At 39.8% G+C, this 27,652-nt stretch overlaps 1 long non-coding RNA gene across 11 annotated transcripts in view; it reads right to left on the reverse strand.

The window, feature by feature from the left end:
- LOC129643557 (uncharacterized) overlaps positions 1-27,652 on the reverse strand; it is a 192,871-nt gene that overhangs the window by 85,579 nt on the left and 79,640 nt on the right. For 3 of the 11 annotated variants that reach the window (XR_008710376.1, XR_008710379.1, XR_008710375.1), the window contains 3 exons: positions 10,708-10,914; positions 7,976-8,066; positions 7,497-7,583 (listed from right to left, as the gene is read on the reverse strand). The exons of 2 other annotated variants lie outside the window; for them this stretch is intronic. This is a non-coding gene — a long non-coding RNA (uncharacterized LOC129643557). Of the gene's footprint in view, positions 1-2,645; positions 3,129-7,496; positions 7,584-7,975; positions 8,067-10,707; positions 10,915-27,652 lie in introns of those variants that run through there. 6 more of the 11 variants (XR_008710380.1, XR_008710377.1, XR_008710378.1 and 3 more) reach the window with 4 other exon arrangements.

Here is a 27,652-nt window from a genome sequence, read left to right on the forward strand (position 1 = left end):
GTGGGCCTAGAGGTTTCTTTTCTGAGAGTTTTTAAATTACAAATTCAATTTCCTTAATAGTTACAGAGCTATTTGAATTATCTATTTCATACTGGGTGAGTTTTGGCAGTTCACACATTTTTAAGGAATTGGCCCATTTCTCCTAAGTTGTCAAATTTATGTGTCCAGAGCTGTTCATAGTTTTCATTTCTATTCTTTTTATGTGTGCAGGATGTTCACTGATAGTCTGTTTCATTCCTGGTATTGGTTAATTTGTAAATTTCCTCTTTTTGAATTTTTTAATCTTTCTAGAGATTTGTCAATATTAATGATCTTTAAAAAAAAAAAAAAAACACCCAACTTTCTGTTTCTTTGACTTTCTCTGCTACTTTTCTATATTCAATTTCATTGATTTCTGCTTTTATATTCATTTCCTTCTTTCTGCTTAATTTGGGTTTATTTTGTTCTTTTTTCTAGGTTCCTGAGGTGGGAGCTTAGGTTGTTGCTTTGAGATGTTTCTTTTTTCCTAATCTAAGCATTTAGTGGTATAAATTTCTCTTTCAACACTGCTTTAACAGTCTGCCATAAACTCTGATACAGTCTATTTGCATTTTCATATACTTCAATGTACTTTTTCAATGCCCATGAGACTTGCTATTTGACACATGGATTATTTAGAATTATTCTGTTTAGTTTCCAAGTATTTGGATGCTTCTCAGTAACTTTTGTTACTGACTTCTACTTTGATTTCATTGTGATCACAGAACATTTTCCGTGTGATTTCAATTATTTAAAATATGTTGAATATTGTTTTATGACCCAGATTATGGTCTATCCTCATATGTTCCATGAGAATTTGAAAAGAATGTGTGTTTTACTCTTGTACAGTACTGTTCTATAAATATCAATAGATCCTGGTGGCTAATGGTGTTCTTGAGTTCTTCTATATCTTTGCTGACTTTCTGCCTTGTTTTTCAGTTAAGAGTAGACTTGTCCATTTAGCCTTTCAGTTCTGTTTGTGTCTCACATGTTTTGCAGCTCAACTGTTGGCTGCACTAACATTTAGGATTGTTATGTTTTCTTGGTAGATGGACTCCTAATGAGTCATTTCAAATGACATCATGTTATAATGTCATTTATTTTCTGTGTCTGATAACTTTCCACGCTATAAAGTCTACTCTATCTGATATTGATATAGCCATACCTACTTTTTAAAGTTTGCATGATACATATTTTTCCCATCTTTTTACTCTCAACCTACCTGTATCATTATATTAAACTAATACAGTTATGTAAAGTTTAAAAATAAAATAAAATTAAAAAAAAAAACAAAAGTGAAAAAAAAAAGAGACAATAAAAAATTTTCCAACTTTGAAAAAAAAAAAGAAATGAAATTGTATAGACAGCACAGAGTTAGGTCAGTTTTTTTTTTTTTTCTTTTTAATCCACTCAGTCAATGTGTCTTTTAATTGATGTACTTAGACCATTTACATTTAATGAAATTATTGATACATCAGGCCTTAAGTTTTCCATTTTATTATTTCACCTTGTTTACCCTAGTTTTTGTTTCTCCATTGTCTTTTTTCCAGCCTTCCTGTGAGTTACTTGAACATTTTTGGAATTGTGTTTTGATTTATACATAGTATCTGTGACTGCATCTATTGTATACCTTTGTTAGCAGATGCTCTAGTTACTACATTTTGTGTGTGTGTGTGTGTGTGTGTGTGTGCTTAATCATATTTGACTCTTTGCGACCTCATGGACTGTAGCCTGCCAGGTCTGCTCCGTCCATGGGATTCTCTAGGCAAGAATACTGAAGTGGGTCGCCATTTCCTACTCCAGGGGATCTTCCCAACCCAGGGATCAAACCCACATCTCCTGCATTTGGAGGTAGATTCCTTACCACCGTGCCACCTGGGGAAGCCCTAGTTATTACATTATATATCCATAAACCATCATAATCTACTGGTGCTGACATTTTACCAGCTTAAGTGAAATTTAGAAACACTCTCTCCCTTGACATCTCTTTATCTCCCCTATTCATAGTATAATTGATGTAAATGTTTTCTCTACATACATTTAAATCCTATCAGCCAGTATTATAACTTTTGCTTGTCAAATGTAAATATAACTCAAGAAAAATAAGGAAATTCTACTGTACTTACTCATTTTGGTTGATCTTTCCACTGCTCTTTCTTCATCTCCGATATTCCAAAATACCTTCTTTTAAAATTTTTTCTTTCTCTTTAGAGAGCTTCCCTAGTCATACTTTTGGTGATGAATTCTCTTAGGTAGGTCTTCTGGTGATGAATTCTTAGATTTCCTTCATTTTAGAATGTCTTGATTTTCCCTTCATTCCTGAAGGATATATTTACTGATTATATAATTCTGAGTTGACAAGTCTTTTCTTCTAGGACTAGAAAAATCTTGTGCCACTTCCTCTTGGCCTTCATGTTTTCTAATAAGAAATAGGCCATCTTTTTAACCATTTCTCTCCCACAGAAAAGTTGTCACTTTTCTCTCACTGCTTTTAAGATTTTTCCTTTGTTTCAGCTTTCATAAATTTGATTATGATGTGTCTTGGTATAGATTTCTGTTTTGGGTTCACTCAGTTTCTTGAATCTATAAATACATCCTTCACCAAATTTGAGAAAAGTCATCCCTTATTTCTTTGAGCACTTTTCCCCCCATTCTCTTTCTCCTCTACTTCCAGGACTCCAGTGACACAAATGTCATACTTTTGTTTAAGTCTTTCAGGTCCCTGAGATGCTGTCATTTTTTAGACTACTTCAGTCTGCTGTTTAGATTGAATAATTTCTATTATTCTGTCATCAAGTTTACTGATTCTTTCCTGTGTCCCCTCTATTCTCCTATTCCTATTGAGTTCAACCACTGAGAGTTTTACTTCAAGTATTATATTTTTCCATTCTAATTTTCCATTTAGTTCCTCTTAATATCTTCTATTTCTTTGTTGAGATTTCCTGTTGTTCCAAGTGTGTTCATAATTGCTTCTTGGAGCATTTTTCTGATGGCTGCTTGAAAATCTTTGACAGATCTCTGTCTCTTGGCAGTGGTGTCTGTTGACCGCCTTTTCATTCAGTTCAGATTTTCCGAGTTCTTAGCATGGTAAGTGATTCTTCTACTCAAACCTGTACATTTTGGATATTAAATAATAAGACTCTGGATAAATATGTCTTATTCAAATCCTCTTTTAGTTAGCTTTCTCTGGCACTGCTCTGACCGAGGAAGGGATAGGTCCCACTTTTTCACTTCCAGGTGCGGTTAGAAGTCCAGGTACATTTCTCAGCCCTCACTGACACAGTTAGATGGGCTTCTCATTGTCTCTGGGCAAGGCTGGAACTTCTGGCCCCACACCAGGCCTCTGCTGATACGATGCTGGCTGGGAGGGTAGAAGTGCCGTGTTACCACTCTGCACACTGCACATAGGAGGAGGATAAGGAAAAAGTACATCCATCCTGTCCTCTCAGATGCCTAACATTTGCTTTTAAAATTTATTATTTCTGTTGGACAAAGTCCATAAGATACAATTGTTAGAGCAAGGGATAAGAATGTTTTAAAGGTTCTTGTTATATATTTCCAAATTACTTTTCAGAAGTTTTTGTCAATTATTAATTTTATATGTAATATGGGATGCTTTTTGCGACATCATGTTCCCTTTAGATTCTGTATTACTGTTTTCTAAGTTTTCCCTAATTTGATAGACAAAATGTAGCATTTCATAACTGTCCTAATATATAGGTTTTTGGTAATTAACAATGGTGAACATTTTTTCCCAAGTTTTTAATAATCACTTCAAGTTCCCCTTTCATGAGTTCTTTGTTCCCATATATTTGTTTACTCTTTCACTTTTTGAGCTCTAATAGTTTTGTATCTTATTATGAGTTCTTTGTGTAAATATTAACTTCTTCTATAGTATTTACTGAAATTATAGTGAACTTTTAATTCCCTATATTTTTATGTACATTTGAAAATTTTTACCTAGTTAAGTCCATTGATATTTTCCTGGGTGATTATTTTCCAGTTCTAAGGTTAAAAATGCATTCCAGAAACTCAATAAATATTTCCTCTATTTGTTTCAAGTTCCTTTTCTGTGTCTTATATCCACAAATTAGTAATCCATCCTATATTCATTTTAGTACTAGTTATATAGTGTAGTTTATATCTTTCCTTTTCTCCTTTGCTTTTCGCTTCTCTTCTTTTCACAGCTATTTGTAAGGCCTCCCCAGACAGCCATTTTGCTTTTTTGCATTTCTTTTCCATGGGGTTGGTCTTGACATCTGAATGCAGAGTTCCAAAGAATAGCAAGAAGAGATAAGAAAGCCTTCTTCAGCGATCAGTGCAAAGAAATAGAGGAAAACAACAGAATGGGAAAGACTAGAGATCTCTTCAAGAAAATCGAAGATACCAAAGGAACATTTCATGCAAAGATGGGCTCAATAAAGGACAGAAATGGTATGGACCTAACAGAAGCAGAAGATATTAAGAAGAGGTGGCAAGAATACACAGAAGAACTGTACAAAAAAGATCTTCACAACCCAGATAATCATGATGGTGTGATTACTCACCTAGAGCCAGACATCCTGGAATGTGAAGTCAAGTGGGCCTTAGAAAGCATCACTACGAACAAAGCTAGTAGAAGTGATGGAATTCCAGTGGAGCTATTCCAAATCCTGAAAGATGATGCTGTGGAAGTGCTGCACTCAATATGCCAGCAAATTTGGAAAACTCAGCAGTGGCCACAGGACTAGAGAAGGTCAGTTTCCATTCCAGTCCCAAAGAAAGGCAATGGCAAAGAATGCTCAAACTACCGCACAATTGCACTCATCTCACACGCTAGTAAAGTAATGCTCAAAATTCTCCAAGCCAGGCTTCAGCAATATGTGAACCGTGAACTTCCTGATGTTCAAGCTGGTTTTAGAAAAGGCAGAGGAACCAGAGATCAAATTGCCAACATCTGCTGGATCATGGAAAAAGCAAGAGAGTTCCAGAAAAACATCGATTTCTGCTTTATTGACTATGCCAAAGCTTTTGACTGTGTGGATCACAATTAACTGTGGAAAATTCTGAAAGAGATGGGAATACCAGACCACCTGATCTGCCTCTTGAGAAATCTGTATGCAGGTCAGGAAGCAACAGTTAGAACTGGACATGGAACAACAGACTGGTTCCAAATAGGAAAAGGAGCACGTCAAGGCTGTATATTGTCACCCTGTTTATTTAACTTATATGCAGAGTACATCATGAGAAATGCTGGACTGGAAGAAACACAGCTGGAATCAAGATTGCCGGGAGAAATATCAATAACCTGAGATATGCAGATGACACCACCCTTAGGGCAGAAAGTGAAGAGGAACTAAAAAGCCTCTTGATGAAAGTGAAAGAGGAGAGTGAAAAAGTTGGCTTAAAGCTCAACATTCAGAAAACGAAGATCATGGCATCTGGTCCCATCACTTCATGGGAAATAGATGGAGAAACAGTGTAAACAGTGTCAGACTTTATTTTTCTGGGCTCCAAAATCATTGCAGATGGTGACTGCAGCCATGAAATTAAAAGACACTTACTCCTTGGAAGGAAAGTTATGACCAACCTAGATAGCATATTCAAAAGCAGAGACATTACTTTGCCAACAAAGGTCCGTCTAGTCAAGGCTATGGTTTTTCCTGTGGTCATGTATGGATGTGAGAGTTGGACTGTGAAGAAGGCTGAGCGCCGAAGAATTGATGTTTTTGAACTGTGGTGTTGGAGAAGACTCTTGAGAGTCCCTTGGACTGCAAGGAGATCCAACCAGTCCATTCTGAAGGAGATCAGCCCTGGGATTTCTTTGGAAAGAATGATGTTAAAGCTGAAACTCCAGTACTTTGGTCACCTCATGCAAAGAGTTGACTCATTGGAAAAGACTCTGATGCTGGGAGGGATTGGGGGCAAGAGGAGAAGGGGACGACAGAGGATGAGATGGCTGGATGGCATCACTGACTCGATGGACGTGAGTCTCAGTGAACTCCGGGAGTTGGTGATGGACAGGGAGGCCTGGCGTGCTGCGATTCATGGGGTCGCAAAGAGTCCTACATGACTGAGCGACTGATCTGATCTGATCTGATATAGTGAAGTCGCTCAATCATGTCCAACTCTTTGCGACCCCGTGGACTGTAGCCTACCAGGCTTCTCTGTCCATGGGATTCTCCTGGCAAGAATACTGGAGTGGGTTACCATTTCCTTTCCAGGGGATCTTCCCGACTCAGGGATCGAACCCGGGTCTCCCACATTGGAGGCAGACGCTTTAACCACTGAGCCACCAGGGAAGCCCTGGATCCTATATTTTTACATATGGAACACTAATTTCCCCATAACTATTTACAACTTTTTTCAAAACTATTTTTTAGAAAGTAAAAATTCTTTATGTGATTCTTATGTAATCACAGCTAAGTACCTACCACAGGATACTAAATTCTAGACTGACATACAACACCCTCAAATTTTGAAGCTGACAGGTCAGCCTTATTCAGATAATTACTGCTATGGTCTGAACATTTCTGTCTCCTGAAAATTCTTATGTTGAAATCCTAACCTTCAAGGTAACAGTACAAGGAAGTGAGGCCTTAGGGAGGTAGTTACGTTATGAGAGCTGAGCCCTCACAACTGGGATTAATACCCTAATAACAGAGACCTAGACAGATTCCTTGTCCTTCCCATAATGTGCAGACACAGTGAGAAGATGGGTTCGTACCAGGACCACACCCATCAGGGCTATGATCCTAGACTTCCCAGCTTCCAGGACTTTGAGAAATAAATGTATGTTATTTACAAGCCACCCAGTCTCTGATATTTTGTTATAAGAGCCCTGACAAACTAATAGTACCATAGAACAAGGAAACAATATGATTTCTGCATACTTTGAGGGATTGAAACAATAGAAATGACAAGGCCAAAGTAAATCCTCCAGGGACTAATCAATATCAACAGTGACAATATCCTATAGGAAGTCCTCTCTGAGGACACTGAGGAAAGCCCTACCACATCACCAGAGGGGAGTCCTGACAGTCTCAGGGAATTTCATGTACCTGGTGGGATCCAATATACAGTTACACTGAAGAAAGATTAAAATATGGAATCTTACGACTAAATTTAGGAATGTGAACATGAAGTCACTCAGCCGTGTCCAACTCTTTGTGACCCCATGGTCTGTAGCCTACCATGCTCCTCCGCCCATGGAGTTTTCAAGGCAAGAATACTGGAGTGGGTTGCCATTTCTTTCTCCAGGAGATCTTTCCAACCTGGCATTGAACCCAGGTCTCTCGCATTGTAAGCAGATGCTTTACTGGCTGAGCCACCAGGGAAGAAATTTAGGAAAGGGCAGTTTTAAGTTTATAACCAATCACCACCAAAAATATAAGATACCATGTCAAATCACTGCAAAGTACATGTATACAGTATAATTTAAGCTATTAGAAGCCTGCCCCATCAGATCTCCACTATGTGAGCAGAATAGTAAAATATACCTGTTTTTCATGTTAGTCCACTGGAGTCAGGAAAAAACATGCATTTTAGATGATGTAAGCCATGATTCAGAAAACAGCATATGTGCCCTGGAAATAAAAAGAACTTAGATTCCATAGCCTTGGAAAATGCATAAGTCCACAATCCCTTGATTCTATGCCTCCCTTTCTGGGCTCTCCACGGCCCCTTTACATTTATCCATTACGCTCCCCCTCTACCCTTTGTCTTCCTTAACTCTCCCAGATCATCCTTCCAGGAAGTCCACCCCTTCTTCCTAGTAACAGTTCAAACTTCCTTCTTGACTACTCTTAGTGGCCAACAAGATGACTCTATCTTAGGATGTGATGACTTGGTAACTGGGCTCCTTGAAAACTGGCATTTTTTAATATCCACATTTCCACATATGGGCCACAATACACTATTACCCCTCAAAGTAAAGATCAGTTCAAATCACATGTGCTTGTGGAGAGTTTTATCTTACACAAACTGATGTGATGAGATGGAGATATTAACATGCTGGTATTCACCACTTTCCCCTCAGGTTACTGAGCCTTTTCTCCCAGTTCCACTCTCTGTAAAGAAAGAGCCAAAGCTGCTAGGAAAATTATCACAAGAAAAGCCATTAGGGGAATAATTGTAATTATCAGGGACATTGTGTACACAGTGGGGGACTGAATAAAGAAGCATTATCAGGATGGGCTGGATGGAGAGCTTTGAAGTATTAAAAAGTAAGGGACTCCAAGTTTGGAGTATTAGAAAATAGAACAAAACATTCTAGTAGAAGGTGCGAAGATTCCTCAATGTTTAAGATAGATATTGAATAAGTATCAAAATATATCTCAAGGTATTGATTTTAAAAATGCAAAACTACTCTGGCACCAGAGCTACACTACTGAGATCACAACTTTATAAATGTTGCATATTTATTAAACCAACCCTATCTCCAGAGTATTATTTGGGAAGGGGAAAGCAGTATTTCTCTTAGAACACAGAGTATTGGGGAGATTTAATACCATTCCTATTAAACCATTAACTCCCTGAGATCAGGGCATCTGTCATATTTTTCCCACTTCATTGAGATATAATTGACATATAACATCGTGTAAATTTAAGCTGTAAAACATGATGGTGTAATACACTGGTACAAGGAGTCCATCCTATTAAAAACTACATTTCCAGTCCTTCATACAGAGCATTAACCCCTGGTTCACAGTGGGTGTCTTGTAAAATGTCTGGTGAATGAATGATCTACGAACTTCACGTGCTAGCTCCTGGCTAAATTTCTCTGAATGGTTTAGGAAGGTAGGATCAGCCCATTCTTTGTGGATAATAAAAATCACCTCCACCAAGAGAATCTTTGCTGCAAGGATTGCAATTCAACACCTTCAGTTCAGACCAGACCATCCATCATGATCATTCCTGATGCCCAGAGAAGAAAATAAAGTGGATCCCCTACGAGGAGCCAATTTAGACATCTGAGAATAAAACAGGTTTAAGACGTTTAAATAACAGGTTTATAATAATCCTTAGAAAATGGACTTCAGAATTGCCCAAGAAAGTTTGGAATGTCCAAACATTAGAGAGATGAAAGCCTGGCCCACAGCAGTGGAACTGAATACAGTCAAAAGGCTTAAGGACAGAGACAGGGTTAACTTGTGCAGTTTACATTCCTGTAAATGCTATTTCTTTTTATACACAGCCGAAGAAAAATTTGTGTGTACTGCCTTATAATTCTCTAGTTCGCTGTGGATATAATAATGAATAAAGCACTATACTTTGCTAAGAGGAGTTAGAACATTATTTATACATAATTCAATAAATAAAAATCTGCAAGAAAATTGGTGCTAGGATAATGAAAGCCCATCACCCATACAAAAGGCTTTTATTCTTTAGGCCTCCTCTTTCTAGGATGAAGCTGGTTTGCTGAACAATTATAGGCAAGCTAAGGAAGGAAGGGAGGAAAGGAAGGAGGAGGGGATGGGAAGGAGAGAAGGGACAGAGGGGGAATAAGGAGCAGAAAAAGGATGAAGACATACATTACTGGCAATACTGCAAATTAAATACTCTGAATAACTGCTATTGATAGAAGCAACTAAAACATTGGATTAAAAAGTACACAGAAATACATTTTCAAGCACACCGCTGAAGTGACAAAAAGAATTCACAGAGCCCCAAAACTGAAATGACATCAGGAATCCCGGAAAATAAGTAAGCACCAGGACTGGATTTTCCTTGAAGCCTCTTTGCTTAAAACCTAAAGACCCTAAGCTTCTGCATCATCTGCCATGTGAGCAGTGGGAATGGGGAACATAGGATAAAACCTCAAGCCCCCAGAAGCACCTCCCTAGAGAGAGGATGGATGAGAAACTAACCCTGCCAGACAGCAAAGATTATCACCACTTTCGGTTCTGGCACCGGACAGAGGTGAAGAAATATACTGGAATATCTGTAACAAGCCAGCCACATGGGTTTTTTTGGTCTATATTCATGTTATCTGAAAAAACACTGAGAAAGTTTGATTTAAATTGATCCCAGTTTGGTAGACACCCTGGGTCCTTGGATAAAAGTGTAGTTTAACTATATACAGATACACACACACACACACATACACAAACACAGATAAAAAGTTTCCTTGACTGAAGAGCAGCAGAAAAAAGCAAGAATCTATCCGCACACAAACCAACAAACACTTCAAATACAATTCAGACACAGAACATACACTACTTAGGTTTCTTAAGTGCTTAGAGACAGAAGAGAAGCTTGAAAACATAAGCAGGATAACAACCAATATGACTTAAAAACTCCACAAAGGGAGGACAAATTAAACAGCAGATTAGAGACAGAGGAGAGAACAGTTTTACAGCTCAGGGTAAAGAGGGTTTCTTAGACAAAAGTACAAGCCATAAAACCTAAATAAAATCCTATCTTCATAAAGCATTTTCTATATGCCAGGCATTAATTTGTTAGTGTGTAAGATGAGATCAATGCAAAGAAATAGAGGAAAACAACAGAATGGGAAAGACTAGAGATCTCTTCAAGAAAATTAGAGATACCAAGGGAACATTTCATGCAAAGATGGGCTCGATAAAGGACAGAAATGGTATGGACCTAACAGAAGCAGAAGATATTCAGAAGAGGTAGCAAGAATACACAGAAGAACTGTACAAAAAAGATCTTCATGACCCAGATAATCACGATGGTGTGATCACTGACCTAGAGCCAGGCATCCTGGAATGTGAAGTCAGGTGGGCCTTAGAAACCATCACTACGAACAAAGCTGGTGGAGGTGATGGAATTCCAGTTGAGCTATTTCAAATCCTGAAAGATGATGCTGTGGAAGTGCTGCACTCAATATGCCAGCAAATTTGGAAAACTCAGCAGTGGCCACAGGACTGGAGAAGGTCAGTTTTCATTCCAATCCTAAAGAAAGGCAATGCCAAAGAATTGTCCATAGTTCTTCAGGCACTCTGTATATCAGATCTAATCCCTTGAATCTATTTGTCACTTCCACTATATAACCGTAAGGGATATGATTTAGGGCATACCTGAATGGTCTAGTGGTTTTCCCTACTTTTTTCAATTTCAGTCTGAATTTGGCAATAAGGAGTTCATGATCTGAGCCACAGTCAGCTCCTGGTCTTGTTTTTGCTGACTGTGCAGAGCTTCTCCATCTTTGGCTGCAAAGAATATAATCAATCTGATTTTGGTATTGACCATCTGGTGATGTCCATGTGTAGAGACTGCTTTTGTGTTGTCAGAAGAGGGTATTTGCTATGACTGGTGTGTACTCTTGGCAAAACTCTGTTAGCCTTTAATCTGCTTCATTTTGTACTCCAAAGCCAAATTTGCCTGTTACTCCAGGTAGCTCTTGATTTTTGCATTCCAGTCCCCTATAAAGAAGACATATTTTGGGGTGTTAGGTCTAGAAAGTCTTGTAGGTCTCCAAAGAACCATTCAACTTCAGCTTCTTCAGCATTACTGGTCAGGGCATAGACTTGGATTACTGTGATATTGAATGGTTTGACTTGAAAGCAAATAGAGATCATTCTGTCATTTGCATTTTAAACTCTTTTGTTGACTATGATGGCTACTCCGTTTCTTCTAAGGGATTCCTACCCACAGTAGTAGATATAATGGTCATCTGAGTTAAATTCACCCACTCCAGTCCATTCTAGTTCACTGACTCCTAAAATGTCGATGTTCACGCTTGTCATCTCCTGTTCGACCACTCCAATTTGCCTTGATTCATGGACCTAACATTCCAGGTTCCTATGCAATATTGCTCTTTATAGCATCAGACTTTACTTCCATCATCTGTCACATCCACAACTGGGTGTTGTTTTTTTTGCTTTGGCTCCATCTCTTCATTCTTTCTGGAGTTATTTCTCCAGTCTTCTCCAGTAGCATATTGGGCACCTACCAACCTGGGTAGTTCATCTTTCAGTGTCATACCTTACTGCCTTTTCATACTGTTCATGGGGTTCTCAAGGCAAGAATACCGAAGTGGTTTGCCATTTCCTTCTCCAATGGACCAGGTTTTGTCAGAACTCTTGGCCATGACCCATTCGTCTTGGGTGGCCCTACAAGGCACAGCTCATAGTTTCATTGAGCAAGACAAGGCTGTGGTCCATGTGATCAGTTTGGTTAGTTTTCTGTAACTGTGATTTTCACTCTGTCCGCCCTCTGATGGATAGGGATAAGAGGCTTATGGAAGAGGAAACAGCGATCAAATTGCCAACATCCACTGGATCATCAAAAAAAGCAAGAAAGTTCTAGAAAAACATCTACTTTTGTTTTATTGACTACACCAAAGCCTTTGACTGTGTGGATCACAACAAACTGTGGAAAATTCTTAAACAGATGGGAATTCCAGGCACCTGACCTGCCTCCTGAGAAATCAAGAAGCACCAGTTAGAAGTGGAACAGACTGGTTCCAAATCAGTAAATGAGTACATCAAGGCTGTATCTTGTCACCATGCTTATTTAACTTATATGCAGAGTAGAGCATGCAAAATGCCAAGCTGAATGAAGCACAAAATGCAATCAAGATTACCAGGAGAAATATCAATAACCTCAGATATGCAGACAACACCACCCTTATGGCAGAAAGTGAAGAAGAACTAAAGAGCTTCTTGATGAAAGTGAAAAAGGAAAGTGAAAACATTGGCTTAAAGCTCAACATTCAGAAAACTAAGATAATGGTATCTGGTCCCATCACTTCATAGCAAATAGATGTGGAAACTATGGAAACAGTGAGAGTCTTTATTTTGGGAGGCTCCAAAATCACTGCAAATGGTGATTGCACCCATGAAATTAAAAGATGCTTCCTCCTTGAAAGAAAAGCTATGAACAACCTAGACAGCATATTAAAAGCAGAGACATTACTTTGCCAACAAAGGTCTGTCTAGTCAAGGCTATGGTTTTTCCAGTAGTCATGTATGGATGTGAGTGTTGAACTATAAAGAAAGCTGGGGGCCAGAGAATTGGTGCTTCTGAACTGTTGGAGAAGACTCTTGAGAGTCCCTTGGACTGCAAAGAGATCCAACCAGTTCATCCTAAAGGAAATCAGTCCTGAACATTCATTGGAAGGACTGATGATGAAGCTGAAACTCCAATACTTTGGCCACCTTTTGAGAAGAACTGACTCATTGGAAAAGACCCCGATGCTGGGAAATATTGAAGGCAGAAGGAGAAGGGGATGACAGAGGATGAGATAGTTGTATGGCATCACCAACTCGATGGACATGAGTTTGAGTAGGCTCCAGGAGTTGGTGATGGACAGGGAAGCCTGGCATGCTGCAGTCCATGGGGTCACGAAGAGTTGGACACAACTGAGCGACTGAACTGACTGACTCATATGCCAGGCACCATTATCAGCATTTTACTTGTATAATCTCATTTAATCCTCCCAAGAGCCCTTTGAGGTAGACACCTTTATTATCCCATTTCACAGATGAGAAAACTGAAGCACTAACACATTAAGTAGCTTTCGCAAAGTCACACAGCTAGTAAATGGTAGTGCTGTGATTTGAATCCAGGCAGCCTGGCTCCAGAGTCTGTGCCTTTAGGTAAAGATATACACATCAAAATTTTAAACTTTAATTGGCAGAGCACAGATGATTTTTAGGGCAGCGAAAATATTCCATATGGTACAATGGTACATGAATGTCATTATAAATTTGTCTAAACCCATAGATAGAATGTATAACATCAAGAGTGAGCCCTAATGTAAATGAGGGGCTTTGGATGATAATGTATGTTTATCAATTGTAATAAATGCACACTGTGGTGAGGGATGTAGAGAGTGGGGGAGGGAAGCTATGGGGAAAGTGGGGAGGGGGATATAAAGGAATTTTCTGTAGTTTCCTCAAATTTTGCTATAAACCTAAAACTGCTCTAAAACTAAACTACAATATTTTTTCATCAGCCACCATAAAAAAAAATTAACAAACAAACAAATTGGGAGAAGATATTTCCAACATATTTAATTATCAACCTACTGGTACTCAGATTCTATATGAAACTTTTCAAGTCAAAGCTGGCATTGATGCATTTATGTTTTGCTGGTCATTTTCCAAATAAGATCCTAACCCTGTGGATATCACCATGGGTTAATTTCCACAACTCCCTTCATTCAAGTTTAATTTCCATCAAAAACCAAGTTTACCTACAGAAGGGGTATTGTGCACTCTGGCCACTAACAATAGCCTTTGCATTTGAAAATTCCTGTCCTCAGATTTCCTTTAAAACTCATATGGGAGCTTCTCTAGTGGTCAGATAGTAAAGAATCTGCCTGCAATGTAGGATACCCAGGTTCGATCCCTGGATCAGGAAGAGTCCCTGGAGAAGAATCCCATAGACAAAGGAGCCTGGCAGGCTGATAGTGAACACATTTCTCAGAATCCTGAACAGGAGACACAAGCAATCAGTGATATTATAAAGACTGGATTCTGACTCTACCAATCACTTGCTCTGTGAAAGAGGGCAAGTTACTTAAACTCTCTGTGCCTCAGCTTCATTGTGTGGAAAATGAGGCAGTCAACAACCATGTCACAGGAGCACTGTAGGAATGGAGTCAGTGGATTAGATAAAAGAGCACATTCTGGGAGTTCCTCAAAAGATTATATTTAAGAATTATCATATGACTCAGTGATTCCACTCCTAGGTATATATCCAAGAGAAATGAAAACATATGTCCACACAAAACATGTACATGCATGTTCATAATAGTATTATACATCATAGCCAAAAAGTGGAAGGAACCCAAATGTCTACCAACTGAAGAATAAACAAAATGCATGTTATGCATGCAATTGTATATTATCCTACAGCAAAAAATGAATGGGGAAAATGAAGCACTGATTCAAGCTATGGCATACAGGGATTTTGAGAACACTATGCTAAATGAAGAAAAGCCATTCACAAAAGGCCACACATAAACCAGATGTTTATAGTAGACAAATCCATACAGACAGAAAATAGTTTAGTGATTGCCCAGGGGCTTGGGGTAGGAGAGAATGGAAAGTAACGCTAAAGGTATAGGGTTTATTTTGTAGTGATGAAATGTTCTAAAATTAGATATGGAGATGGTCGTGAAATTCTGTGAATACACTATAATCCACTGAATTGGAGACCTTAAAATTGTGACTTTTATGATGTGTAAATTATAGCTCAATAAAGTGGTTATTCTGAAGAGAACATACCCATAGGACTTGATACATGGTAAGTGCTCGGCAGCTATTTGGATGCTGTTTGTCTGTCTATATGTCTTCTAGCATCCCTAAATTGTTTTGACCAATCAAAACTTTTTCCAATTAAAAGAAAAAGTTATGGTTTCAAAAAGCCTAACAGCATAAAGGGCTCAAGAGAAAGACCCAAGAAGACCCCTGTTGAGGGAAGAAGAGAGACCCCTGTGCTCTAGTGTGAGGGGATTTGGGAGGATCCTGGGGTGTGGTAAGCTCCAGTGTGATTTGAGAACTGTAAGAGCAGCCTTGTGGGCGTGCACAGCAGGTTTCAGCCTCCTCAGCAGTTATGAGAGCAATAAATTAAACTAACCACATTCCTTCCCCAGCCAGGAGTGGGTCTCACTCTGCGCACTGTCTCATTTAATCCTCACCACTCTCCTGGGGGTTTGGTTCTATGCCTACCCCCATTTTTCAGATGACAAAACCAATGTAGGGAACAGTAATCTCCAGAATCCACACTCTTTACCACTGTCTTGCCACCTGCCACACAGTCCCTCGACCTAAGAAATTCTTCCCGTAATAATTATAGTAATAGCTAGCATATAAGCTTACTATACTAGAGGTGGTATTCTAATGGTTTTACATATATTCAAGCATTTAATTATCACAACAACATTGAGATGTAGTATCATTTTCAGATGACACAACTGAGGCACAGAGAGAAAAGATGACAAACCCAAGCCCACACAGCAGGAAGGTGGCAAGGCTGTCCTTTTAATCCATATAGCCTGCCTATTAGAGTCTGCCTCTCAGTCAGTGATGTATTGCTTCTCTAGCTGACAAATGGAGTACCGGCTTTGTCCCCAAAACTTGCCTAAATTCTCAATATATATTCTTTTAAATCTTCAGAACAATGCTCTGAAATAGATATCGTGAAAAACTATATTCAAGTATAAGAAATTAAGTATAGAGTAGTAACTACTCTGTACAAGTATATTCGGTGAACAAGTTTCAAAACCAAGGTAGCTTCATGCCAGGGTGACTTGGCCTTGGAGTCCAGACCTTTTACCACAACGTCATACCCCCTCAGTAGTGAACAAATTCCTGGAACTAGAGACTACTTTTATCATCATGCAACTGGTGACAAAGCTAATGCTGAAATACTCAGAAAAGTTTAATCCAAAATAAGATAATCCAAATAAACAAAAACAAAACAATCTTCCACCTGCAGGTGTAAGGAAGGGATCACTGGACATCATCAGAGGACCCTGGAAGAGGGTGGGAAGGATATATGCTTCTCCCAATCTCATGCTTTGATTCTGCACTGAGGTGCCCCCTGAGATCCTCTAGACAATATATCCATTCTGCACTTAGCAAGCTGATTAGTAGAGTTCATGCAAACCTCAGGCTAGTGACTCCAGTTCTCCCCTATTATTCAGTAGCCTTCCATCCCACTTGCCTCCAAAGTCAAGCAGAGCAAGCTATGCCCACCATCTTGTGCAGGTTTCAAGGCTAGCTAGCCCTACACACACATACCCTGTTCTGGCACAGATTTGTACTGCCTTGAAAAGGGCCTAGGAACCCCACTCTCTGCTGCTTAGAGAGCACTTGTTCAAAGCAAGTGGGCCTTAGCCCACATTCTTGCCCTGACGCTCAGGAGCAGCCACTGTTTCCATTTATAGAGCTAGGGGAATAATTCACTTAGCCATTACTCTGTCATCCAACAATCTTTCCAATGCCATGCTTTTTCCTCACCTCTCCTCCTGTCATCAACCCTTGGGCTATTTCTTTGCACCTTCATTCCCAGATGTGAATGTGATTATTAGACATATAGTAAAAATACATTCTGCTGCTGTCCTTTTTAGCACTAGAGTCCATGAAGTTTCAGATGTTCAAGCTGGTTTTAGAAAAGCCAAAGGAACCAGAGATCAAATTGCCAACATCCTCTGGATCATCGAAAAAGCAAGAGAGTTCCAGAAAAAACATCTATTTCTGTTTTATTGACTATGCCAAAGCCTTTGACTGTGTGGATAACAATAAACTATGGAAAATTCTGCAAGAGAAGGGAATACCAGACCACCTGACCTGCCTCTTGAGAAACCTGTATGCAGGTCAGGAAGCAACAGTTAGAACTGGATGTGGAACAACAGACTGGTTCCAAATAGGAAAAGGAGTATCTCAAGGCTGTATATTGTCACCCTGCTTATTTAATTTATATGCAGAGTACATCATGAGAAACACTGGGCTGGAAGAAGCACAAGCTGGAATCAAGATTGCCAGGAGAAATATAAATAACCTCAGATATGCAGATGGCACCACCCTTATGGCAGAAAGTGAAGAACTAAAGAGCTTCTTTATGAAAGTGAAAGAGGAAAGTGAAAAAGTTGGCTTAAAGCTCAACATTCAGAAAACTAAGATCATGGCATCCGGTCGCATCACTTCATGGCAAACACATGTGGAAACAGTGTCAGACTTTATTTTGGGGGGGCTCCAAAATCACTGCAGATGTGATTGCAGCCATGAAATTAAAAGACGCTTACTCCTTGGAAGGAAAGTTATGACAAACCTAGACAGCATATTAAAAAGCAGAGACATTACTTTGCCAACAAAGGTCTGTCTAGTCAAGGCTATGGTTTTTCCAGTAGTCATGTATGGATGTGAGTGTTGGACTATAAAGAAAGCTTTTTGTGGGGGCCAGAGAACTGATGCTTTTGAACTGTTGGAGAAGACTCTTGAGAGTCCCTTGGACTGCAAAGAGATCCAACCAATCCATCCTAAAGGAAATCAGTCCTTAATATTCATTAGAAGGACTGATGCTGAAGCTGAAACTCTAATACTTTGGCCACCTTTTGTGAAGAACTGACTCATTGGAAAAGACCCTGATGCTGGGAAAGATTGAGGGCAAGAGGAGAAGGGGACGACAGAGGATGAGATGGTTGGATGGCATCACCGACTCAACGGACACGAGTTTGAGTAAACTCCGGGAGTTGGTGATGGACAGGGAGGCCTGGTGTTTTGCAGTCCATGGGGTTGCAAAGAGTCGGACAGTACTGCACGACTGAACTGAACTGAACAGTTTTAAGTTTGGGGAGAAGACTGACATTATTGATTAAAATGAAGTCTTTGTATTCTACAAATGTCATCCAGGGCTCTGAACAACAGCCATTTAGCAGCTTGCCAGTATATATCTATCCAAAACAAATTATAGATGGTACATTTGTCCTCATGGACTATCAGTTATACTCACCTGCATATATGTCCTAAAAATAGATATACAGTCTCAGAAATGCACACATTCCCAACAGTGACACCAATTCACACACCAACATCAGCAACTTTGTAAGGAGGCCTTATCCTTCTCATCAGTTTTTCTCTTGGTGCCAGCACAGATTCACAAGTCACAGTCAGCAGCAGTACTATCAAAATGTATTTTTAAGTCCATTGTGTTGTTTTGACAAACTAAACGATTAATTAACAGCAATCTAACAAACAGATCTCTACTTACAGCTTAGAGTGAAAGAAACACACAGATTGCCATAACCGTTCTGCTGCCACCATTATGGAGGAAGAATACCGCCTAATTAATTATAATTGATCACAAAGATTAGATTCAAATTCCACTAACAGGGCAGAAGAAGCCCAAACTGAGGAAATAAATCAGAAAACTATTCTCTGAATCCTTAATGAACCAACAAGCTTTGGAGATAAACAGATTTATTTTAACTTTAGTTTTTAGAAAATAATTTGAGAACATTCAGAGGCCTTTGGAGAGAGAATACAGAGTGGGAGCAGGGGTAGAGCCCAAAGCAGGGAAGCAGTGATTCAAGTGAATGCTGGGAGTTCTCGCCCCTGACTCTGCACTAAAAATCAGTAAGGTGTTCACCAAGATAGGGGTTAGGCACAGGATGTGCATATGTCATTCTGCAGAGGTGCCCCTGCCCGTTACTTCTATTGACCGTATTCTCCTGGACCCAAAGGCACATCCCTGTAAGCTGGAAGATTCTCCAAAGACTTCTTTTACCTACTTTTCCTTCTCAGCATCTATTGCCCCTTCCTCTGATTACAGAGGCCCCTCCCCTGGCCACTGTCATGACTGAGCGAGACAGTGGCCCTCACCTCATCTCCCTACTCCCCAGCCCTGGGGCAGTGCTTAAGCCAAGGAGAGGACTCAAGACCCAATCCAGGCCCACCAAAGGTCCTCTGAAGGGTCTGAAAAGCCAGAGGTTGGAGAGAGAAGTCCAGTCTCTTACTCAACCCCCTTTTTTCTTTGGTTGTGAGGCTGCAAACAGGCGAACTGCATGAGGGCTGTAGAGAGTGGAGACGGACGTGGAGAGTGGAGACAGATGGGGAGTGTGGACCCAGCTCCAGGCAGTGGGTGCTCAGCACTGCTGCAGTTCCCAAGCATTCATTTGGTTTGTCTTTCCCGTTTTTGCTTTACTAGTTCAAGGTGGCTTCTAAGAAAATCCCAACACTATGTTGGGAAGTCAGGTAAATCCAGAAACTCCTCAAATAAAAGGATGCCCAACTATAGAAATAGTCTGATACAGAACTGGAGCCACTCTGGACCGGACAGAAGCCTTTCACAAATTCTTGGCATGGCTGCTGGAATTTACCTCCCGAACAGACTACACTGAAGCTGCAGATCTTACAATTGAGACTGGATGGTGGAGACAGCTTGAACTTCATAATGGAAACGACCTGGCTACAAGTTGTGATTCCTTGATCTTGACCAATGCCTTAACCTTTCTGAACCATAGTTCCTCCATTCATAAAATGGGAATGATTACCCCTCAGTAGGGTTTGTGAGGATTAAATAAGATAATGCACAAAGAGAAAATAAATAATAGTGTCTCGAACAATATATATGGACTCCCAGCTTTCCTGCAAACATCAGTCTTTCCTTATTGTCACCTTCTTCTTCTCTCTGAATAGCTGAGCAGTATAACATACACCCACTTTCTCCTGGTACAAGAGAACATAGCAAATGAGTAATTAGAAGCTAAAATCTTACCCCATCTATAAAATATTAAAATCTGATTTTAGCTTAGAGCTTGTTGGATTTGGTAGATGTACAAGAAATGTTCATGCATTTATTAATGTAGTTGGTTGTACTAATCGTGACCTCACTAATTTAAAATAACTTGGGAGAAGGCCCAACCCAATACGGGATGATTTTTTAAAGTATACTTTAATTAGTTCCAAACATATTCAGTAACTGAAACAACTCTGAGAAGAATTGCCTGGGAGAATCGATTATGTGATATAGTGACAAAAATGATTTATAGACAGTATATCAAAAGTTGGTACACAAAATGCCAGGTTAACTCCTCTCATCCATGGTGGAACTGAAAGGGCTCTGACATTGAACCAGAAAAGTTGACTTCTCTGCATCTTTATCTATAAAATTGGAATTAAAATGTCTAAAACATGTTTTAATGTGAGGCTTAGAATTCAAAAAGTGAGAATAAAACTACAAAGCCTGTGAAACAGGTTTATATGCATCTTCTCATGGCAGCGTCCCAAAGTCCAGCCCAGTGCCTGTCATTTGGTGAGTTCTCAGTAAACACATAAACAGAAAAATGAATGTGCAAGTTATAACCCAGGGCTCACCACATAAGGTATCAGGACTTGGCATTTCAGGAGACAACTCTGAGGCCTCCAGCCCTTGCCTGACCTTCCAGGTGTTCATACAGAACCTTCGGGATCTAGCTCTAGCTCAGGCTGGCTACCTTTCAGTTCACCCATTAGAAAGAACTTCTGGCAACCTTATTTGTACCCCCATGAGCCTGTCATGCTGGTCCCATTCTTTTTTTTTTTTTTTTTGGACCAGAGATGTGCATTTTGCCTAATAAGATTCAATCAGATTTTTCCAAATGAGAATTTGGAATAAGGATAATCAAATCTAGCACTTTCCAGGTCGTCTGCTGTAAAAGCAACATGTAAACTGAGGAGCTATGATGAATCATATCCCATTATTTGGGAAGCAGGTGTCAGAGAGAAAACAGAGACTTTTAGAAAAAGACAAATACTTCATTCCTACTTCTAGTCTCTAGATATAAACTCTAACTACTTCCTGGCCATTGGGATCCATGAGATGTTCTCTGTACCCTTATGATAAAATTTCCCTCTGTGCTAACTTGGAATAAAAGCAAAATAACTTTAATACAACAGGGAATGGATAAGAAATCAATAAAAAAAAAATCTTACTACAAAACAAACAAATCAGAAGAAGAAAACAAGCTTTGCCCAAGCTACATTTATTTTCTTGGTATGGTGCTGGGCTGCAGGTAAGCTTGGGTTAGTAAGAGAAGAGTTAGGTAAGTTCTTATTGCAGGTACATGAAGAGTTCAGAACTCTTCTGGAATAGCATGGTGTAACACTTAAATTTCCTGATTTTTTTAAAAGATATTAATTTCATGTTACTACTTCTAACAACTGTTTTCATTCCTTCTGTACAGAAGAGGTTACTGAGACTTAGAGAGAAAAAATGACTTATCCAAGATTTCATAGTCAGCAAGAAGCAAGAAACTATATTACCCCCAGCTTTTTGTCCATAAAGGCCGTGTTCATTCCATACTAGGCTCTAGGATGGGAGGGAAACCACAGGGATATTTTGTACTTGAGGCAGTAGATTCTAATCATTTTAGTATGGGGAAGTGTTTTTAAAGTCAAAAGAGTTCTAAGATCTGTATTTCATATAGATTTACTTTTTATATTCACTTCTAAGAAAAAATCAATAAAAAATAATTACAGCTATGTCAATAATGCTTTTAAATAAGTTTGTTATTAACCAATAAAATAAATTAAAAATTTTATGTTTATGTGTGTTGGCATGGGGTTAAGGAAAAAAGAGGGAGGGAGAGAGGGAGAAAGGATATAACTGGACAGCCACCCTATTTTTTTTAATTTATGCTATACATAGTGGTTACTACACTTAAAGATTTAGAAACCCTATCGTTAAACCAAGACCTCCTAGGGAGGTCTTGTAAAAAAAAAAAAAAAAAAGCCACTCCAGCAAGGAAAACTGACTGTTTTAAATCTCAGGCATTTCTTAAGAGGTTAATTTTTTATTTTTCAAAAATGACGTCAATTAACAAAAATGTTAGAAGACAACCTTGCCTTACCTCATCTCTTCCTGAGTAGGAAACTTAGATTTCAGATTTTCTGGGAATGGGTAGGGGGAAAGGTGGGGGTGGGGGGACTTAGGTTTAGAATTGAAAACAGAAGCCACTCAAGATATTATAAACAGAAAGGGATTTCACAAGTGAATTAGAGGCACACACAGTTTTCATTAGGGCTGAAAGAGTTAAGGGCCAGGGGGTGACCGCTAATTTTTGGAAAACCCAGGAGTGCCCACATCACAGGGAAGCTGTCAGCAGAGACCACAGTTGCCTGAAGCAACAAGAGAATGCCCAACAGCTGCAACTGCTGTGCTTGTGCACCTGCTCACAGCTGCACCCAGAGAATAATGGCTTCCCCTTCCCTTCCTCTACTGAATTTCAGGGGTGAGCTTCTTATAGGCTGACTGTAACCTGGAATTACGCTGAGAAGGATGCTGGGAAATGTAGTTCTCAGTCTTCTTTCCAAGGAGGGATGTTGGTGCTGATTACTCAGTACAATCTACCCCTTTTCTCAACTCAAATCCATGAAACCTTTTTAACCCATGTTCATCTTCCAACCAACCTCATGTTTCTACCTCATATGAGGCATCTGCCTCTTGTACAAATGTAGATGAACTTTTTTCCTCCTGCGAAAGTGGAGATTCAAAGCTTCTTCAGGAACCACATTCATCTCTCAGGGGAATTGACACTTAAGTGTGGTCATGATCCTTCTCTGACAGGCAGTAAGCTAAAGATTAAACCTTATAAGGTTAATCACAACTAACACATCTTACAGAATGTTGTACAGAAAAGAGAGAAGAAACTGGTGTATGAGACATCTGTACCTGTATCTCATATATCTCAAAGAAAATATAAGTGTCTTAAATACCTACCTCAAAGCAAAACAGAACACATAACCAACACAGTCCTCATTTTTTAAAATGTTGATAAAGCCATGAACTCCTTTCTTCCACTACCCATTCCATGTTCCTTTTATAATCAATCAGCATCTAAGCCAGCCATAACAATTTATCTGCTGGGATGACCAAATATTCATTCCTGAAGGTGCCTATATTTGGTTGCCACAGACTTCCATTAAATTCTACCAGTCAAACATGGAACACACTAAAGTAAATCCCCTAGGATTCAGACATTCTGCCAGATCCCTTTTATGTGACAGCAACCCCAATACCCCTTCATAATCAGAGTCACCAGTGATACACTGACTCCTTTTGTCTCTTGGCTCAGTGGCACAAGCAGCCCTAAAAAGTCAGATCATTGCCTCAGCTTCCAGTGATAATTAAAGTGGTGTCCCCTGGTGAAAGGATTCTTCATTTGGAAACTAAGAGTTCTAAACCATCAGGGTCCAAAGTTGTGGAGCTAGGAAGAAAAAACTGGCTTTCTAGACCCATAAATTCTTCCAGTGGGATATCATGTATAGATTGCTGTTTTTGAGTATTTACTGCATCTTGCTTTTGAGTGAACAAGAGACATGATAAGACCAGTCAATTCCATAAGTGCAACACTTTCTTTCAGTCTCTTTTTATTTATTATTTTGGCTACAAAATAAAATTCCTTGGTCAGAATAAAAATAAAAATATTGTGTGTGATACCAAGACAGTGAATAATGCTTTCACTAAGTCCACAGATGGTGGTACTGGCAGAAATGTTGCTAACAGAGAAGGCAGACTCATATTCATATTATGCATCCATTCCAGGGATTAAAAAAAAATCGCTGCCCCCTCAATAATGGAAGGAGTCCAATGTAATCAATTTGCTACCAGGTGGCTGGCTGGGTCCTTCTGGGGGATGCGGCCATATTGGGAACTCAGCTTTGGTCTATGCCATTGACATGTTAACACATCGGACAGTCAGCAGTAGCAGCCAGAGCAGCCTCGGTGAAGGAAAACCCATGTTGTTGGGCTCATGCATAACAGCTACCCCTGTTAATATGACCACTTTGTTGACGAGCAAGTTGTGGAGTAGATGGGGTAAGAAACTGACAGCCATCACAGATCTGGTTGTGTAATCTCTGTGATTATTGAGTCTTGTCTGAAGTAGACACCTGTGTTGAGCAATCTCATGGGTAACAACCTATGCCTAGTCAAAAGGTCCATCCACATACCTCTTCTTCAGAGTCCCTGTCCCTATGTCTCCAACCTTGATATTCCCAAGTCCCTGATCATCCAGCCAAAGTTTCTGTCACTTCCCAGTATAGACCACCCCTCTGGCTATCTCTTAAGTCCTTCTTATAGGAAGGATTCTTCCTTCTCTTCTGTCCTCTAGGGCCACCCCTGCAATCCATTCCATGTCTGGAACTATAACATCACACAGAATCCGCTACAAACCCAAGGCCCCAGGTTTTCCTCTCTAGTCAAATGATCATAAGCGGCTTCCCATAAGTCCACAGGCATGAGATGAAGAGGGGACAACAATACAGAAGAAGTAGATTCCATGGAAGTCTAAACCACTTGCTCAAGCAACTTACTCCTGCCCCTAGGACTTACTCAATTTCAGTCTTATCTGTACCATTTCCTCTTGATTATGGAATGTGATAGCACATGTCCTACCTCATGGTTTGTAACCAGATAACACTCAATAGATGATGTGAAGTTCAAGTTACTGGGTTACATACTGTCCAAGAGTTAGAGATTCAGCCTTGGAAGCAAGCATGGAACTATTTTCAACATGATATGACTTGCTTTATGACCTAGGGCCTGATTCTCAAGTCAGACTTTTCCTGAGAATCCAGAAAACATTTCTCTCTGTCCTAGACATCTCACAGGTCTAATTTCATAAAGATCAAGTCACAGAGCACCTTGTACTCTGAACACACTACACAGCCTTCTCTTGCTGGGCTCCACTCAAAGCTGGCAGTATTTCAGGTTATTTGAGGCTGACTAACACTGTGCATCTCTGTTGTTACTGGGGATCTAAAATACAGCAACTCATCTCTCTCTCACTCCAGAGGTGATAGCTCAACACCCCAGACCACTGAACTTATACAAACTGCCCAAAAGTGATAAGCCCTGACTTTCCATGGCAGATGTTTTAACCCTTGTCCACAATGTGTTTATGAAGACATCTAGGAAACTGCTACTCAGGAAGGGTGATTGGTAGGATGTCAACAATATAGAAGACCAGCATGACAACCTGCGGGTTAGTGAGATGATCAAGGTTCACGCAGACTCAATAGGATAGAATCAGAATAGACACTGATGTGAGGTAAAAAAGGGAGGCAGACTACTATCCTTTTTAGGTGAAAGAAACAGCCACTGGTGGTCTTTGCTAATCACCATAGAGAAAAACAACTGATAGATCAATGACTACACAGAAGATACTGAAGACAAGACAGTTGGAAATACCAAAAAGGACAAGGCCAAAGCCATAAATAGAATGAATATATCTGCTCTTGTAAAGATACCATATGTAAAACTTAACTGAGACTGCAGTTACCACACCAGATTAGGTTTAAATGAATCCATTTTCTTTCCTCAAGATCTAGTGGTGTTCTGTATAAGATAAATGTGTGTGTGTGTGTGTGTGTGTGTGCACATGCACACTCAGTTGCTCAGTGTCTGACTCTTTTGTGACCCCATGTACTATAGCCTGCCAGGCTTCTCTGTTCCAGGCAAGAATACTGGATTGGGTTGCCATTTCCTACTCTAAAAGGTCTTCCCAACCCAGGTACTGAACTCACATCTCTTGCTTCTCCTGCACTGGCAGGCAGATTCTTTACCACTGCGCCACCTGGGAGGCCCTCATAGGATAAATATACATGCCAAATGGTAATGACATATAAGAATCACACTTTAGGATCTGTCAATGTTTTTGGTAGCACTAATTTTGTAATTCTCCAAGGGAATATAGCTTTTGGTTTGCTATCTGCGAGGGAGAGACAATTTCATGGGCTTCTGTTTGATTCTTCCTATAATGATTGCCCTAAATACACAAGTTAGGCAGCCAAAGCAGGGATTTCCCAGTGGTCAACTGCGTCTTCCAACTCTGTATCCAGGAACTTAAGAAATACCCACAGGGTGGTGGTGTGGATACAGGGCACACTGTGAGATTGACTAAAGCTGACAGGTGGACCACAGAAGTATATTGGATCCCCAGGAGTAGCACCAGTTGAGATCTAAAGTCTAGGAATTACCAAAATATATGAGTTTTCTCACTTTTCAAGGGCACATTCTTTGGTAAATGGCTGCCTGAGCCTTTGGGCAAAGGCCAAAAGGACTGCTTTTACAATGAATATACTTGTGGCAATACTGGAGGGTTCTTGCTCAAAGGGAGACACTTCCCTTATTCGTTCAAGTATCTTTGAATCAACTAGTTCCAGCCTAGAAATTGTGTGAGCGAACTTTAACCACCATTTTTATAAAACAGATCAAGGCTCTCTGTTCAATACATTATGGTTTCTTAGTTATTCATATCAAATAAGGCTCCAGGAGGCTTCCCATCCAGTCCTAAGGATACCAAGATCAGTGATCTAGTCCTCCAAATTTCTGCATGTGAAATCATTCCAAATATTGCTCTCACCCTGCTCCTCCTTACTATATCCACAAATCTCATGTCTTTGGTATTTAAGCATTATCACTGACCTCTGTCATTCCAGGATCCCAAGCCTCCATTTATTTAAGGGATCTCATTTCAGTCTCAGCATTTCCTAGTAACATTCTTAGCCTGCATTAGTGATTAGTGAAGTTGCTCAGTCGTGTCCGACTCTTTGGGACCCTGTGGACTCTAGCCCACCAGGCTCCTCTGTCCATTGGATTCTCCAGGCAAGAATACTGAAGTGGGTTGCCATTTCCGTCTCAAGGGGATCTTCCCAACCCAGGGATCAAACCTGGATCTCCTGCATTGCAGGCAGACTCTTTATCCTCTGAGCCACCAGAACAACAATTAAAGAATGTCTCAAAGATACTGGTCTTCCCCTCACTAATGCTTTTCCCCATGCTTCAGTAAAATGAATGTTATCTATGCCCTCCTGATGAGTGTGAGTAAGGGGGTCATGTATGATAAACCGAATTCAACATTTCTGTTCTGCTGTGTTTTTAGAATTCATCCCTCTACATATTACCCAGGAAAGTCTAACATTTCAACTTCATTTAATTAATTCCACATTTATGTCCACCATGTAAGCAATAGTTAAGAGTTGGTCACAGTGGTTTGATATAAAATTTCAAATACGTTTTGAAAAATTCAGCCCAATATAATGCTATATTATTTCCTCCTTCGTATATAAATTTAAAAACCTATTGGTAAAATCTCCTTCTGTTGAACATGCTATGTCCTCCAAGTGTGGATTGTGTCCTCATCTCCCTGGAGGCTGCTGAGATCCAATATCAGTTTGGATCTGCAGACAATAAGAGA

Source organism: Bubalus kerabau, chromosome 2 (assembly GCF_029407905.1).
Source record: "Bubalus kerabau isolate K-KA32 ecotype Philippines breed swamp buffalo chromosome 2, PCC_UOA_SB_1v2, whole genome shotgun sequence".
Classification (NCBI taxonomy): Eukaryota; Metazoa; Chordata; class Mammalia; order Artiodactyla; family Bovidae; genus Bubalus; species Bubalus kerabau.